General features: G+C 41.8%; 1 protein-coding gene across 1 annotated transcript in view; it reads left to right on the forward strand.

Moving 5' to 3' along the window:
* Positions 1-1,557: 1,557 nt before the first annotated feature.
* Positions 1,558-14,143, forward strand: part of CHRM3 (cholinergic receptor muscarinic 3) — a 270,929-nt gene continuing 258,343 nt past the window's right edge. The window contains exon 1 of the mRNA XM_059841674.1: positions 1,558-1,812. The gene's annotated coding sequence lies outside the window, so the exon portion shown is untranslated. The remainder of the gene's footprint in view (positions 1,813-14,143) is intronic.

The raw sequence follows: 14,143 nt of genomic DNA on the forward strand, positions 1-14,143 counted from the left end.
CACGGGATAGAGCTTTTTCTGAAGCTATTTTGGGATGCAAGGTAGAAAGAAAAGCAGAGGCAGGCAGTAAAGCAACATACCCAGAGCTCAAAAGCAGGGGAATCTTTGCACAGCAAGAAGAGATCTTCATTTTTTCATACGTGAGTAGTTTTTGGTTTTTGCTTTTTCATCCCACAGGTATTTCTTTAGAGTGTCACTAATTACCACTATATTAATTTAAAACCAGCAGATTAACAATTTTTCTTTCTAAGTGTTGAAAATTGATTCCTGGAATTTTACATATTTTTTCACAGGCTCTGGTCATGGTCATCTGTCACGACGGATCCTGTGGAATGTTCTGTGAAAACCCCGGTGTAAAGACATTGGGTGCAGGTGCTTCTTCCTCACTGAACACAAAAGGTGCAAGATTGACCCCAAGTTTCTAAAATTTTGTTCCGAAGGTAGTAGTTAATCTAAACAATACTATTTTTAAGATTAACAGAGAATTGGTGCCCTCAAAAGGATACACTGCTGTTTTGTTTCTGTTCTCCAGAGCCCTACTTTGTAACTTTTCTCTTGCACCTAGCCAAGAAATACACAAACAGGCAAGCAGAACACACCCTGCTGCCCTATGCCATAGCAACTTGGCAGCCAGCAATGCTGCCCACAAAAACAACTGCTAAATGCTGAACTTCTTTTGTGTTGAAGGGTTTCAAGGTAAATTTATTAATCTTTATGACAGAAGAAACGTGGCAGTGTGAAACACCTCAATTTGATACAGTAAGTTATCACATACTTCTACATGATCTTTTAAAATGCAGATTTCTTACATTCTTCATGTTTTAATGGAGTATAAGCATATATTAATAAATTATTTGGCTTGCTATGAATTTGTAGCATACCCTGATTAGCTGAGAGGGGAGAATATTTTAAGCAGACCTTTCGAAAAGTTGATAGTAATGAATAAATACCATATTAATATATATCACAGAGCTCTATGAGGGTATGTGATTTGATGCCTCATTATGAGGCATATTCAATATGCAACAGAGAATTATTTACTCTCCACAAATGGATCACAATCTTCAAGCAATAGCTGCTCACACGTCTCAATTAAAACCAATAAAAAAAGATTAGAAAATTTGAGGGGGGAGGAGGAAAAAAAAAAAAAGAAACCATCGCAGACTGACGGAAGGCTTTCCCACATAATCTCGTCTGTGAGTCCCTGCTACTTCGCAGGTTGTTGGCAAGGGCGAGGGACGGCTTTGGCAACCCTGCGCTTTTAACTCCGTGCACCCCGGGGCGGGGGCTGCGGGCAGACTCCCTCTCTCTCTCGTCCCCGCCGTGTCCCAGCAGCTCGGAGCGGCCGCGGGCCGTCGGGCCGCCCAGCCTCGCACCTCGGCGGAGCGGCCGCCGCCCGGCAGCGCTGCCCGCGGGCCGGGGTCGGCGGGCGGGGCGGGGCGGGCGCCGTGAGGTCACGGCGGCCGGGCCAATGAGCGCGCGGCGCGGCGGCGATGGGGGGGGTCCCTCGTGCGGCGGCTGCCCGGGGAGGGCGGCGGCGGGTGCGGGGCCGGTGGTCCCGACGCGCCCCCGCCCACCCTCGGGCCGGGACTGAAGGGGCGGTGTCGCTGCCCAGCACAGGTGCGGCCGTGTCGGCGGTGTCCGCGTCGGGGGCGGGTGCGGAGCGCCCTCCTCCCGGCGGCGCCCGGCGGGGGATGTTCCGGCCGCCGGGGGCGCGCCGCCCGTGGGAAGCTCGCTCCTAAACGCCACCTGGGCGTCGCAGGGAGCGCTCGGCGCGGAGCGGGCGGTGCAGGGTCTCCGGGAACCGGGCAGGTAGGAACGAGGAGAAATGCCGGTTCGGGCGGGTCTCAGGAGCTTTTTGTGTGTTTGCCCTACCTAGCGTGCGCGGGTGTCAGTGGTGGGGAGCGGCGTGCGGCGCAGCCCGGGCCGGCAGCGCAGCACGGCTCGCCGCGGGGAAAGTTGTGCGGACGGTCCCCGCTTCGAAGCCGCTGAGGAAAAGCAGAACCTTCTGTCCAGCCGGGGCGGGGGGGCTGAGGCTGTGGCAGCGGCGGCGGCCGCCGGAGGGCTCCGCGTACCGCGGCGGGGCTGCTCCGCTCCCGGTGGGACCCGGAGGAGCCGCCGCTCCCGGGGCTGCTGCGCCCCTCGAGCAGCGCGGTGCGGAGCCGCCTGCCCCTGGTTCAGTGGGATCGGGGATCGCGGCTGCACGGTGCGGAATGCCGTCCTGTGGAGGCTTGCCCCGCAGCCCGGAGCGGGGCTCGACGTGCCGGCCGGAGTCGGGCTGGTCCCGCTGGGGCAGCGAGGAGTGCGCGGCGGTGCTTGGCCTGCCCCGGGCAGGTGGCTGATCGTCTCCGTGGCTGTGCGGAGTCCGCTCCGCTGTGGATCAAACGCGGTTCCTCGGGACTGAGCGCCGGAGTGCGGGCTGGCGTGCGGCTAGAGTTTGGGAAGGCAGCGGTGAGTAGGGTGTGCGCTGCCAGCGCACCCGCAGGAGTGTCTGAAGCAGAGCCCAAGTGTTTACTTAAAACCAGAACAAGCCGTATTCTCTTCGCTGTGTAAGTCTCGGGGCAGAGAAACCCAAATGGACTCGTGTGCAGGGCTATGGATCGGCTCGTGTGGGTTTTCATACTGATTAAATGCCTTCTGATTGCCTAGGATTACTTTGGAAAAAAGCAAATCCCAGCTAATATCTGTGCTGACCATATATAGAAGTAGTCACAGACAGAAGTACTATAACTTCAATATTGCTGACACAGGTCGAGAAACTTTAAAAACAGCAAGCAAAAGCTGGGATTTCTCCTGAAGATGTTTTTGTCCAAGAGATATATTTTCCAGTGTTTGCATCCTACACTGACTGAATTGTTTCTGCCTTTTGTTTGTTTACCTGCCTATATACCTCAAAGCGCGTGAATGATATATTGATTTTATTTTGTCTGCGTCTATTTAATCTGGCAGTGCTTGGTTTGCTTCCTTGTGTTGGACCAGGACTGCAGTAGAGAATACTGCTTTTTCTGGAATGGAAGCTTGGTTTGATGGCTTTCGGAAACGTGCCTCAGCTTGGAAGCAAGCACGTTGCTCATACAGTAGCAATTTTCCATGGCATGGAAGAAGTATCGTAGGGTTTTCTGATGTTGTGTGTTTTGTGTTCTCTTTTTTTAATAAAACAAATACATTGAGTTGTTTGTTTTTTAAATAGCTCTGCTATTACCAGAAGCTTTTATGTGTATACATTATTGTCCTGTAGAGCAATATGAAGACCAGTGTTGAATCTCATTCCAAGTGTTTTTATTTCAGTGTCATGTGCATGTTAACAGGGTAACTCCAGCAACGGGGAAGAACAATCTGTTGACTTGAGCTGAAACACTGAAAACAATTCTCTTGGACTGTTTTGGGTGTAGCAGTTTTGCTGAATTTTAGTAACAAAGAGATGAAATGCTCCAGGGATAATCCAGTATGAAATTCGTCTGACTTACTGGCAGCTATGTGAAAACATGTTGCAAGTTCTCATCTTCTACCACATACAATATGCCATCAGAACTAGAAATTCAGTTTCGTATGTTTTCACGTTTATTTCAAAAGAAATAGAACCTAACTTAATTTATTACAGAAACTGTTGTGAGGTGTAAATTCATTAAATTCCTCTCATTTTCAAGTAGATGAATAGTAACTTTCTGGAGGGAGGTGATTGCATATGTTATATCATACATCTGTATATTGTCAAATACAGTGCATTTTTCTTTGTTACTGAAAAACAAAATTATCTTACTCATAGCAATATAGTCTGCATCCAACAGCTTATTAAAGTATTTTTAGAGCCGCAGTCTCAGAGGTAGGTTTTCACAGTGAAAACCAACCATGACCATATGAAACATCATAAACACAGTGCTCAATGGTGCCTTAAATTACAGTTCTAGGTATTAGTGTTAAGGAGTAAAGTGTGTTGGTTAATTTGTAAGCTGGTCTAAAAAATTGTCACACTTACTACTCTTTTAATTCTAAACCTATAGTAGCTGCTCTAAAACTATCCAACCTCCCTTTCTTGAATAAGTATTTGGGTTTTAGTCTTAATGCCATGAATGTTTTCAGGGTCAAATGCTGAAAGGCTAAAGAAAATCTTGTGATGACTAATGTGGAAATTTCTTCCACATTAATACTACAGCGTTATGGTTCTTATGTTCATATCTTCTATTCTCCCTCAGTCTTCATTGTAGCAGACAGCCTAATTGTGTACTTTGTGCCAGCAATTACTGTGCTTACGCAGTGTTATGTGACTCAAAAAGGAAGGGGTGCAAAAGGTGCTTGACACCAGGAAAACGTTTGAAGTGATCTGGATGACCTTAATTAATATTGTTCATTATCCTATTACGTCTTTTTGCCATTAAGAGGAGATGGTGTTCTGAGGTGGAGGCAAAGTATCTGTGCAATATCTGAAGGCAATGAAAGCTCTGCTCAGTGCATGTCAACCCATGGCTGCTTAGTTTAGTATGAAATATGATTGGAGGGTTTTTAATACTAATGGTATCTTTTGCTGTAATGGCAGATTCTTATTTAATGAAGATATATAATTAATCCTTAAAATAAGGAGCAGTATCTATAGGATTATGTCAGGGAGGATATGCAATGCCATCTCAGTATCCTTATTTGTATTTAAGTACCATAGTTTGTGACTCAGGTCACAGATGTTTGAATGGATCTGTATGCTCGAAATAAAAAGAAAGAGCTTGGTAACACCAAAAGTTGTCTGTTTCACAAATCCATTCCACAATGTTGCTATTTTCTTTGTGACTTTGTTCTATGTCTTTTTCTATTGAAGAGTGTCAGTTTTTCTGGGCTGCATGGTTGCTGTACGTGTGAAGCTGTCAGAGGTGCTGGGAGAATGTCCATCACCTCTGCAAGCAAAAAATGGTGCCTCCCAGTCCACCCAACAGTGTTGCAGCATATACCAGGCTGTGTTCCTGATGGTGTTGGAGTGCAAAACATAAATAAATTTACCATAAGCCTCGTGTGCCATGATTAGATTAAGACTTTATCCTCAGGAGTTGTTTATGTCTTATTTTTGTTTTAAGAGAGGATAAGGCTGTAATATTTTCTATTTCTTGTGCCTTGGTTGAGTGTCCACCGAATGCAACCTTGTCCATGCACCTCTGGCTGGGAGATTCAGTGAGGGCAAAGACAGAATCCACTCTTGGGAGTATAAAATGTTGAAATTACTGACTGTAAAATAGGCGACAATTAACTCCCTTGCATATTCTAAGTATGTAGTTAGTTTCATGCTGGAGGCATCTGTTGGTGTAAAGGAGGGAAGGCTTGAGTGAGTTTCTTTATGCAACGTATTCAAACTGAAGGCAAAGCCTTTTCTGTGGCTGGAAAATCTTTGGAAAAACAAAAGATGTCAGTTATATTACAGATGATAAATAATTGGTTGCTGCAATGAGAGCTGGAGGTAGTTTCATACTTGTCTAAATTAATCCTGATGGAGATAGTTACAGAGAAATAATTAATAGTACAGCTTCAGTATGGATTATCAGAAAGTATTTTCCTGGGTATTATTTGAAAGTACAGATACTTGTCAATGCCATTATCTTTCCTTCTCTGTTTTCTGTGCTTTCCTGGTTAAGATGGAGTAAACAAACCCTTTTTAATTTAAAACAATTTCCTACAAGCAAATTCAAAGTTTCGTTCACTTAGCTCAGTGCAATAGAGCCACAGTATCAGAATTCCATGCTCACCAAACATCTGATAAATTGTCTATTCTCTGTGGTCAGCATTAGGCCCAGCCTTGGTCTCCAGGAGGTTGTGGCTGCTCTGCTAGTTTGTAGAGAGTTCTTGTGGGGGTAGGGAATGTGACTGGGGGCTTCCAGGATTACTGAGTTACGTTCAACAAGTTGATGGACTTGTGCTCCATAATGATACATATTTCTATGCTTTTCCTTTTCCTCTCAAGATAAGAAGGCTGTGTGATGATGGTGTGTAAGGTTAACCTCTCACCTTATTTGGATGATACTCTGTCCTTCTTCATTCCTGTGGGAAGAAGATTAATTATGGCATACAAAGATTTGTAATAACAAAAGACAAAAGTTTACCTCTTACAGATAAGTTCATAGATGACTGAGAAATTTGGAAGGAAGGGATTAAGAGAATTGATGTACACACCGTGTGTGTGTACATCACTTCTCTTAAAGCAAGCAGTCTAATCTTGGTGCCAGGGGTTGGTCAAGGGGCTTTGTACAGTGTTGTGTACCCGCTGAGCTCTAGCTGTGTTTGTGTGTAACAATTTGTCCATTACTGCCTTATTTGACAGCGTTAGGTGTACTGGAGCCAGATGCTGAGCACCTTTAAGGCTCCATGTGAAGTATGGAGGGACAGCTTTTTGGGTGAAATGTATAAAGTCGTGACAACATACATCATCCTGCAGGCTCATTATTCTTGTCTGTCCTTCTCATAAGCAGGAGAGGACCCTTCCCTCATCTAGGATTAATGGGTTTTAAGAAATCCTCCCAACATTCCTGCATGAAGGTATGAGGTTTCAGCTGTAGCACCTAAAGGAAATAAACCTGACAGTTTGGAAGGGTAAAAATGCTATCTATCATCCACAAGGATTTATAAAAAGCCTCCGTTATTTCATTATGAAATAAGGAAATTTGAGTTCAGTAATTATGTGGGATTCTAATAGCGGGAAATATATTATTAAGGCTGTCAAATCATACATTAAGAAAAATCTCACTAAATATATACTGAAGAAGCAAAGCATTCCATTTTCTTCTGCCTTGCACTACAGTCACATAGAACCACACTATATCCTTTATAGGGTTGAAATAACAAGCCAAGCCTTTAAAAAAACCTAAAACCTTAAATACCATGTAGAAGGTCCTGGGCTACCACAAAAACCAAATAATTTGGTGAGATAATAGCACTCTTGGTGTAGAAAATGAATTACCTCTTATGATTTCGTATGACCCAGAAAGTACTTGTCTGCTTCATGGCTGTAAATCAAGGATGAGAATAAGCAGGTCATGATCTTGAAGCAACATACTTTGATTCACTAAAAATGCCAAAGAAAGGTCCCTGCAAAACACTGAAAGAACAGTGTCAAATCTGCAGGGAAAAGTATTCAATTTCCCTTGCTGATAATATTGTAGAGGAGCTTGTCCCACAGGGTTCTGTTATGACTGAAAGAAGACACATCCCTGTGGTCTTCTGGGAGTTCCTGAAACACAGCAGAGGCTGAGTCTGTCTCGAGCTATTAAGGCAGCAATATTCATGCTGCATGTACTGAAGCATGAAATATCCATTATGCTTGCTTTTATAGCTGCAAGCTCTGTAATGGTCACCTATGCAAAATTTTACTGCCTTTTTACTTTTTTGTTCTTTTGGGGGCCAGAAGCCTTTTAGCACTTCCCCATGTTTCTCTAGTAAAAATTAATAGTGCTAATTGCCACTTCTTTTATCATTAATTTCTGAATCAACATGAAGTATTGCTATAGCAACAAATCCTTTTGAACTTCACCACAGACAATTGGTAAGAGAATTCAATCTCAATATGTAATAAGCACAATTGTAAGAACTATTCGAAGGATTAAGGAACTTTCTTTTTAAAAAGAATGGGAGTAATGCAAATACTCAAAACTGTCATGAAAGAACAGAACTTGAAAATTTTCATCATTCTCTTCTTATTAATCATCTCCAATTGCTGTACAAAGGTGCATAGTTGCTTTGAACAAAGTACATTACAGCACACTGTGTCTCCTCAGAGTAAAAATGCATCACTGTGGAACACTCCAGAGATTTCTGTCTCTGATAATAATGATTTGACATCAACTGCTGCATCTTCTTTCAAAGTAGGGTTGTTCTTCAGCCCTGACAATGCATGTGCAGGAAAACCCTAAGTAGGTTTCAGGATTAGCTGGACAGCAAATAATCCAAATTTGTGAAATCAGAATTAGATGGTGCTTTATCTTTGCTTTTTCAACAGCTGAGACATCTTTTTCGTCAGAGTGGATTTTTATTTGCATTTTACCTTGTCATCTCTCTTGATAACAGGGACACAAGGGAGGTTATACATTATATGCACACACAAAAATCAGGGGGCATAAGGGGTGTGGAAGTGAGAAATACCTGAGGAACACTGGAAAAAAAGGGCAAGGTCTAACACTGCAAATCTGTGATTGATGTTATTACCTGTGATAGATTTTGAGGCAGTGAAAGCTTATAAATCTTTAGGGGGAGCTATGCTTCTAAGGATGCTGTTTGCATTGAGAAAAAGTTGTGTGAGAAGAAGCTGTAAGGACAGGTGAAGGGTAAGAATGATAAAACCAGAAATTAAGGAAATCAAGAGGGTGGTCAAAGGAGGGGCAGTGCTTGTGAGAGGGGAGTCTGAAGGGAGTATCCTGGGAGCCTGTGGCTCTTGCATACACAGGACAGAGAAAAGAAAGAGGAGCAGTGAAAGACCCAGAAAAAAACAGAACAATGTGACCCTAGGTGCTAAGGGGAGAATATTCCTGTGGTAGACATCCTGGGAAGGACATGGTGGTTTTCTGGAGAGTAAAGGTTGCTTTGTGGATTCTTCTTTCACCTCATGAAGTGGGTGGCTTCATAAAGGTGCTTTACTACCAAGGCTGCTTCTTCTGTATGTTTTCCAAGTATGTTTCTTTACTAGCAGTGCCCCCACCAACCAGCAGACCATCTGTGGTTACCCTGGCCAGATTGTTTGCTTTGCAGACAATAATTGGGAGGAAATAAATACTGAAAATGCAATGGCATGCAAGGCCACAGCTCTGTAACTTCCTCTTGACAGAACACCTCTTCTTGGAGATCCCTTCAGAACCCTCTGCAATTGTGTCAAAGTTAGCATTTTCAAGCAAAGTTTTAAATGAAAGCTGTTCAGGTTGTATCTCTTGGTTCTTCCTTTTACTAGCGTGGTGGTGTGGCTTTGTTAACTAGGAAATTTTAAAGAAAATTCTGAAATAAAGGTTAAAAGAACATTACAAAAGACAGCAGTGAAGAAATCCTGAGTGTCTTAATTCCAGGATTCTTGGAAGACAAATGATCCCTAGGCTATTTATTCTTGTGAATATTCTAAAATATGTCCTGCAGAAAGCATCTGGTAGCTCTGATAAGTCAGTTTAGCAGTGTCTCTTAAGAAGAGGTGGATAAAAAGGATTGGAGTCCTGTCTTAGGCTTGGAGCTTCTGAGGTAAATTCAAGAAAACTTGAATCTAGTTTGGAGGCTTGCTGGGGAGACTTCTGGATTTCAAATGTCTTTGTATTATTTTTCTGATCATTGTTTTGTGTAGAACTGTCTTGTATTTTCTGTGGAAAGAGATGGAAGAAAGTCACTCTAAAAAAACCAACAGATTTTCTCTGGAACAGGCAAGAAATTGATCTGTAGTGTCTGGATACAGTATTAAAAAAGCTAACAAAGAAGGACTTTAGAGCAAACACTGGTGAAAGATCTACATTGAAGCAAATATGTGTCAGAGAGAAACTTGCAGAACTACAGCTCAAGGGGTAAGTGATTGTGCTGTAGAAAATAGTTGCTAAAAATACTGCTATAGAATGCCAAGGGAACTCATATAAATAGAAGAGCAATGAGAATAATTAGTACCTCCCATTTCTGGAAACTGCAGCTCAATAGCTGCTGGTGATGATGTGTTAGGCACATTGGTACTGGTTCTCCTTTTTCTTGATGTCCATTTGCAGTGTGATATGGGGATGCATCAACAAGTCTGAAGGCAGTGTCTGACTTTCCTGTTGATGGACAGTCATAGCTATGTGCCTTGGATTGCCAGGTTTTTCCTTCTCAGCCCCACATGCAGCTTTCACTGGAAAAACATAAAGCCTACTAAGACTTTCAAATAAAAATATGAGTGACTGTTAGTTTTCCTCCTGTTCCATATCTCTATTCAAAAAAAATTGGTTGTTTTGTGAAAGCAAGTATATGGAAGGTGAAGATGAACTGTACTTTTCAGAAGCAGCAGACGGTGTTTATACTGTTCACTACTGAGTCAGGAATTTTCTTTCTCACTCAGCTCAATGAAAGCTGTGTTTGTTTGCCAAAGGGAATGCTAAAGAGGCAAAAAAAGGCAAACAAGATTGAGGAAAGGTTTATTGGGTTAATGTGGCTGGATTTTGGTGGCAGGGGGGATGAAGGGGCAGTCTCTTTGTGAGGCTGCTAGAAATTTCTCATATGTCAGATGAAGCCAGTGTCAGGCAGCTCAAAGGTAGTCCCACTGCTGGCCAAGGCTGAGCCCATCAGTGATGGTGGTAGCACCCCTGGGAGAACATATTCCAGAAGTGAAAATGTTACAGTGCAGGACAGCAACCCTGCAGATCCAAGCTCGGTGAAGAAGGAGGGGGAGGACAGAGATTCCCCAGCAGCCTGTGGTGAAGCAGCTGTCCCCCTGCAGCTCCTGGAGATCCGTGATGGAGCAGATATCCACCTGCAGCCCATGGAGGAGGCCTATGCCAGAGCAGGTGGATGCTCAATGGAGACTCTGACTCTGTGCAGCTCGTGCTGGAGCTGGCTTCTGGCAGGATCTGTGGGCCCACGCTGGAGCAGGTTTTCTGTCACAAAAGCCTGGATCGGGATTGCTTGTGACCTTGCAGGGGGCATTTGGAGCAGTTCATGCAGGGCAGTCTGTGGGACAGGCTCAGCCTGTAGAAGCTGGTAAAGGACTGTCCTCTGTGAGAGGGAGCCTATTCTTTAACAGGGTAAGAGTGTGAGGAGTCCTTCCCCCTGGGGAGGAAGGTGCATTAGAGTCAATGTGTGATGAACTGTGAGTTTCCCCTAATCAGGGGAGAAAAGTGTTTATATGATTTGGGTTCAATCTTCGTTATCCTACTCCAATTCTGACAGGGAAAATTTTACATCTTACTACCAAAGTAGACTTTCTTTTGCTCATGATGTCAGTCAGTGAGTGATTTCTCCCTGCCCTTATCTTAACCCTCGAGTCTTTTGCTGTATTTTCTTTGCCCTGTTCAGTTTAGGAAGGGAGTGATAGAGCAGCTTTGTGGGCATCTGGTGTCCAGCCAGGATCAACAAAGGTATATAAATACAGCAGTAGGCTGAAGTTTTACATGCTGAAGCTTTTCAGGGCACTGAAGTCTGCTGCTGCTGTTTATCTGGCAGGATCAGCTCTTGAGTTATGGTTATGGTAAAATCAAACTTTTAAATGTCTGAAAAGGAAGAATGATGTTTATGTGACTCTGGCAGGCTAACAGCAACAATAAGGAGAAAAAACAAAAATGATCTCAAGTTAACCTGAAATAAAATAAGACACCGAAAAGCTCATCTCGCCTATTTCCTTCCCACAGTTTTGGTATATTTACACTATTTTAACTTGTTGTCATATTTGCAAGCTAAGAAAATGCAATTTCAAATATAAATATGATTAGGTATGTTGCTTCCAAGAAGAAAATGTTGGAATTGAAACAATTTTAATGTACTGATTGCTTTTTAATGTTGCTAAATATCTAATACCTAGCAACCTGCTAGCATTGGCATGCAGAGGTCTTATCCTCGTTACATCTGTTGGAAACTTTCCATGGTACAGTGAGTCATGCAGGTGATCAGTATCCTTTTCTGTGTCAGATATGATCAACTTTTTTCATTTGATATGTTGTTGCTTGGTGGATTGGTTTGTTTCTAGGAATAATTCATCCCTTTTACAACAGCTGTGCAGTCTTGCTTCTGCTTCTCTTAAATTTCGCGGTTGTACTGTTTTTATGTGAGGTAAGGAGAGCAAAGGTTCCTTTAAAAAAACCCAACAAACAACAACCCCCAACAAAAAACCCCCAAACAAACAAAAAACAAACACAATCCCAATACATTGTTCTTTTGATTTACCAGATGGGAACATTTCCTGGGTATGGCTCACATTATGGGATGGATAATAATTTATTTGGATTGTGTATTGATTTTTTTGTAACAAGAACACTAGAATCCTGAGGACACATGGGCTGCTGTCTTTTGTGGTTGTGTGACTTGTATGACTCTGATTCTGATTTGTGATTCTAGTTGGCATTGGGTGTTGCAATGTCATTAAGGAGAGGGTTTCTGAATCTTAATGCTGGGCATACTGAAACAATAGATTTCCAGACTGGTCCTTTGAATTACTCTTTTTTTTTTTTTTTTTAATTGATCATATGTTTGGACCTGAAATTGTGTTTCTTTTTAGCCTGAGCAGATATTTTCCATTATATATTTATTTTTAGTACTGCAAAAATAACATTTGATGGCCTTTCACTTGGTTTTTCAATTGGTAATGCTGCTGCTCCTGACCTGAGAAAAACAAAATTCAAATCTTTGTGGACTTGTTGGTAAGTGACCTGAATCTACAATGTTAAATTATTATTTTAATTTTTGCATGGATCATGAAAATTTTGCACCTAAGTCATGGCCAGTTGCATGTTATCATGGTCAGTTTAGGGAATATAAGATAATTACCATGCTGGTTTTGACAGAAGTACTAAAAAGAAGCATTTCTATAGGGCTTTTGAGAATTCTAATGATTAAGATGATCGGTTGTGCTTGAGCCCGAATGTGTTTACTAGAAAACTGTCTTCCTTTTTACCCTCCTGTTTCTCTCCTTCTCTCCCTCTCCCAATCTTTAATGCCAAGTGCCCTGGATTATTAGTGATTAACAGCAATGAATAAATGCAGGAAAGATTCACTAGTCATGTTTGACTAGCTCATGCAGAAGGTTGAAATTAAAAGGTGCAACATAAAGAGGAAGCACTGTAGGAGCATTCTTACATTTGGTAGTTGTATGTATGCACATATTTGATGGTTATATGTATGACTGTTTCTACCTTACTTAAAAATGTGGGGTGGCACCAAACATTGTTAAGCTAAAGGTTGGGTTTTCTTTCTGTTTTGGATTTGGACAAATTGAGGTTTCACTTTAGCCTATATTTCACTTTCTTTTACTTTTTTCTTTTATTTTTTAAGCTCAGTCAAGGGAAAGTGTACGGCTTTTTTCTGCTCAGTTTTACATGTGTGTTCCTTTATAATTGTTTTTGAATTTTCCATTTTTTACTACCAAATTTATTACTCTCTCTTAGGTTAAATTGGAACAGGAATGTGAATGTTAGAAGTGTGTGGTCAGTTGGTCTTGTTTTAGCTAATGATGTGCTTGGAGTGTACGTGTGCAAAATATACTTCAAGGCCTGTCCTAATCAACTTAAGAAAAATAAATTGAAATAAATATCCCCAAACTATTTGCAGCTGTTAAATTATATTAATTTAAATGAGATTAAAGCTATAATATGTGAAGCTATTTTCATATGAAGATAAGCTTAAGCAATATTCTTCCACTGATCCTAGTTCAGAGTAAGGACCAGACCAGAACCTTTCATTCGAGGATTATAACTTCCCTTTTGAATTTCTGTTCTTGTCTTTTTTTTTTCCTTCTGTTCATTAGCTGTATGTAATTTTTCAAAATATTCTTGTTTATATGTTACTTGCAGGTTTGTTTCTGATGCAGTGATCCATATATATATTAAGACTAGTGAGAATCATGGAACTGGAATAAACATTCCTTAATAGGTAATTAAGCTCAGAATAATAAGAATTGAGGTTTTTGTTCATAAAAGCTTGGGTAGGAAGTTTTGGTTTTGTGTGTGCTTGTTAATAGATGTCAAATGTGGAAAAAATCATGAACCGTTGGAGAAACTTGAGTGAAATGTCACACAAGAAATGGAATTGGGGATCTGTGGAAGGAATGCCTGTTGTATTGTATTGTTGTATTGTGCATGTGAAGGTATGAAAGTCATATTCTGAATCAGCCTGTAAGAGTGAGAGATCCTTGACACAGTATAGCTGTATTAGTAGTAGAATTAATGATGGAGTTGTTTTCTTCTGGCATTTTATCATTCCAGCAATATTTGGACAGAGCTGAGAGGGCTGACTGAGAGCTGAGTAATACACAGAACAAAAAGATGAGCAACTAGTGACTCTTACCAGTAGGCTGTTGAAAACTGCTTGGGGTTTCAATAATATTAATGGGTTATTTGACTGCATTATTTAGTAGCAAGGCTTTACCTTGCTTCTGAATTCTTACTATCTGGATTTAGTGAAATGTTGTGTCCACTGGAATGTCGTGTAAATATGTGCAAATGGCTTCAGCAGAAATGTAGTGCAGAATTCTTTA

This window comes from Haemorhous mexicanus, chromosome 3, assembly GCF_027477595.1.
Source record: "Haemorhous mexicanus isolate bHaeMex1 chromosome 3, bHaeMex1.pri, whole genome shotgun sequence".
Lineage (NCBI taxonomy): Eukaryota > Metazoa > Chordata > Aves > Passeriformes > Fringillidae > Haemorhous > Haemorhous mexicanus.